The sequence below is a fragment of the Delphinus delphis genome, chromosome 10 (genome assembly GCF_949987515.2).
Source record: "Delphinus delphis chromosome 10, mDelDel1.2, whole genome shotgun sequence".
Classification (NCBI taxonomy): Eukaryota; Metazoa; Chordata; class Mammalia; order Artiodactyla; family Delphinidae; genus Delphinus; species Delphinus delphis.
Window position 1 is genome coordinate 38,108,378 of NC_082692.2, and position 4,296 is coordinate 38,112,673.

Here is a 4,296-nt window from a genome sequence, read left to right on the forward strand (position 1 = left end):
CCCGGCGCTTCACGTTAAGAGTCCCCCTTCGGCGCGCGGGGCACGCCGGGAAGGCCGGGCTCCGGCCAACCCCCTGGGCAGCGCGCCGCAGGGTGTCCCTTTTCCTTCCCGACACGCCCCCGCGTCCCACGCAGGACGCTCTCACCGCTGCACAGCCACGGTAGATCGATTTCTGAGCTGCGGATACCCTCTTTCAATTATTAAAAGTCTGAAACGGAAAAGTTAGTAGTTATCTGAATTGTGAAACAAGCTCGCGCAGCCCCGGGACAGCCAATGCTTTTAGAAAACTGTGGAGCCCGGCTCTTTACATACGTTTGGGGGAAGGAGGTAGTGAGAATAATGGAGTTCCTTAAACACCTTTTGCTTGGAAATCCCTCTCCCGGATATGCATTCTGACCTAGAGGAGGGAGGAAAACTCCACGTTTTTCTCAAACCTTGAGTTTAAGGAAACGACATAGTATAGCAAACAAAGCTGAATTACACATTTTTAATCAACCTGAAGCAAATTATTGGAAAATTGGTTGTGTTACTAGTAAAATATTTCAACATTCAAAAAAGTATCTATGTATAGTCCATGACCTATAAAGCGTAAAAGAAATAGCATCAGTCCTTTCTGTCATGATTTCTACTGGTTTTTGTACTTTTAAAAGTTATACTAGTTAAATAAAAAGTTATACTGGTTATGCAAACTATTTTGTTTTAAAATTGTTGAAGACCAATTAAGTTAATAATAGCACGATTTCTTAAATTTTGAGTCAACTTCTTTTTCATTACTTAAGAGTCTAAAAACTAATTTGGGGCTAATGATTATGATTAAATTTGAAATGGAAGGAATATATGAAAATATCTCATTCCAGTAGGTTGCAAATGGTTGCCAGATACTTGTATAGTAAAATTGCCTCATTAAGGGCAACAACTTTAAAAAACTGAAGCTATAAATTTGTTCATTGTAATTTTATCTTAGAGGTGTAGAGGGTCAGTCCCCATTTCTATTCTTTCACTTCACTTACAATGACTAAAACATCCAGTACTGTGTTTGAATCAGGATGGGCTAGGTGCTGCACTAGTCACCTGTAGGTCACTAATAGGTCAGGTGACTCTACAGGGCAGCTCACCTTCACGTGGTGACACAGCATTCCCAGCTGCTTCCATTTCTGGCTCTGCCAACCCAACACGAGGTTTCACATCAGGGATGCCAGAAGAGCTAGACTGGAGAATCCTGCAAGGGCTTTTCTTTGCCTCTTCCAGATGTGGACCTTTCACTTCTGCTGATGTTTCATTGGCCTGAACTAGTCACCCGGCCAAACCTGACTTGACTCTAAGAAGGCTAGGAGGTATAACTTCCTGTGTGCTGAGGGAAAATGAACAAGAAAAAAGATTTGATGAACACAGCATCGTCTCTGTCACAGTGTTCAATAGTAAAACTAAATATAAACCAATTTGAATGTGTTATAGGATCCAAACTTTACAACCAAAGTAATATAATTATTCAAACTAATGCCTTTATTTCCATTTCTATAAAGTACAACGTTACGTCCTCTGACTCAAAAGGAAGAAAAAACTTTTCTGATGTTCATGCAAGACAGTTCTTGAAACAAATTCTTCCTTTCTGGAAGGGTTTCTCTCTGCAGATTTGTAATATATAAAAATCTGGCCCCAACGTTGGAGAATTAGGCTAACTACTGTGTCTTTTAATCAGTCGTTAAGACTAAATGGTTCTATTCTTGTCGCTAATCTCATATAATGAATAGCATATCAGTCCTGGTACTTTTTTTGGGTAGACATCAAGCAGATGGAGTATGAAAAATGTAGAGTCACAGAAAGCAGAGGTGTATGCTGATTTTTACCATTTTATTTCTAATTTAATGCATCTCCAAAATCTGAATCTCTCAGATGTATCTGGAGCTGAAACCTTTCTTTATTATTACTTTTAAAAATATTTATTTATTTTGTCTGTGCCGGGTCTTAGCTGTGGCATGTGGGATGATGATCATACGTGTTGTAGCATGCAAACTCTTAGTTGCAGCATGCATGTAGGATCTAATTCCCTAACCAGGGATCAAACTTGGGCCCCCTGCATTGGGAGTGTGGAGTCTTACCCACCAGGCCACCAGGGAAGTCCCTGGAGCTGAAACCTCTCTAATGTCAAATTGGGAGGCCTGAAATTTTCAATTGTCATAATGGCCAATTCAGTTTATTTGATTAACTGTGTTATTTAAGTTCCTTAAATATAACATCTACTACCAGTAAATATTACAAAGCACTTTTCCCAATATTTCACGTGACTTAAATTTCTCAACAGCCCTGTGTGAAAGGAAAATCAAAATGAAGTTGGGGGCTTGCCCTGGTGGCGCAGTGGTTGAGAGTCTGCCTGCCAATGCAGGGGACACGGGTTCGTGCCCTGGTCCGGGAGGATCCCGCTGGGCCCGTGAGCCATGGCTGTTGAGCCTGCGCGTCCGGAGCCTGTGCTCCGCAACAGGAAAGGCCAAAACAGTGAGGGGTCCGCGTACCGCCAAAAAAAAAAACAAAAAACAAAAAAAACCCTCATGATTCCTTAAGGACAAATATTGTATGACTCGAGTCAGAGTCAATCACAATTCTCACAAGGCAACTTTTAACAACCTCGTGGCTTTTTGTCTTTGTAAGCCCGATTCTTTTTCTTCCCAGGAACACTCCTTTGGGGTTACCCAAATCTGTGTCTCCCCAGCTGCAATTCTTAAGACCCCAAATAAACTTTTCTTATCTGCAGCCTCCTGCATTATTTTTTGGTTGACACCTGGGAGATAGATTTTACTACTCAGATTCACAAATGAGGAAAACAAGACATAAACAAGTAAAGTAACTAAGGTCATTAAACTACTAAGTGGTGCTGGTGGGCTGAGAACTCAGACCATCTGACCCCAAAGTTCTTGCCCGCCAGCTCCACCTAATTGCTTCCAGGTGAACTGAGCACTTCCAGGTGTCACCTTAAATGTTATCAACTGTTAACACAAACCAACTAATTTAAGGTTGATTTAGAATGAAAATATTTTAAAAGTAATAGCTATTATCAATTATCATATAAAAAATGAATTATCCTTTCTGCGTACTACTTCATATGTAGTAAATATAAAAACAACCCCAAAATCCCAAGATTTTTGAACTCTCTCAAAATAATTACATTTGCAAAAACAATTTTTTAAATGCTTTAGGTTGTATAATCTCTAGATCACTGCAGACATATCAAATGAGACTTTTTGAAAGAATAATCACTTTTGTTTGGAAGTCCAAAATTGTGCTCAAATATAGATGAAATATAAATACAGATGTAAATTATTTAATTTTTGACTTTTTAGAGGGGGGCCAGAACTCCGTATATTGACCCAAAGTAGATTCACAAGAATCTTTTTCACTTCACTTTCATCAGTTCACCTTCATCAACAATCTCTTCATGAAAGTCACAAAGCTTTATGACCAGCAGGAAACAGACTGGACCTTGAGTACATAATCAACCAGAGAAGCAAGAATTTTAAGTTTCTAGTGGCTGGAATTTTCTACTAAATCTTTATTAATGTACATCTGCTTTACATAAAACTTCACTATGCCTTTTAGTCTCATTTATGGGGATTGTTTCATCTGCAAATTCAACAAACATATAGCCACAGTCCAAAGGTGTAGGACCCCAAGAGAGTTACATAGATGATGATTGCAGGATCTCTCCTCTAAGGGAACTTAAAAATGTTAAGTTTGGTTATTTGGGTAACCAAATAGGAGATAAGGGGAAATGAGTCTACATCAAAATATTCCACTATTAAGTAAAAAAGAGAATATCGCACTTTTGCAAACCCCTGTGAATTAATAGATATAGGCATTATGCATCAACAGCTCCTAAGATCATAAAAAGAGAGAACTAGACATTATGTGCCTCCTGAGGGAAGACCACACTACCACCTAAAATGCTGCTACAGGGATCGAAGCTAAATCGGGTCTAGCCTTGAGATCCAGCTGCCAATTCGTAGGAAACAGAGAACAGAGGGACATGTTGAACTGCACCATGATCACACAATCTGCAAAGTCCTGACTGCGGGAGACTCTACAGGTCAAAAGGCCTCTTTTCTTCAGGAGAAAAATTGTAAAGTTAAAAAAAAAGACAAAAGATATCTCAAGTTTTTAAAAAGTGTATATATGTGTGTAGGGAGGAAACTATTCTGTCTATGGGAGAACATTTGGGTGGTAAAACCATGTAAGAGAAAGGAAGTGAAATGTTTACTGTAAAGGTTAGGATAATGGTTACTTATTCGCTGCCGTTGTTGGTGG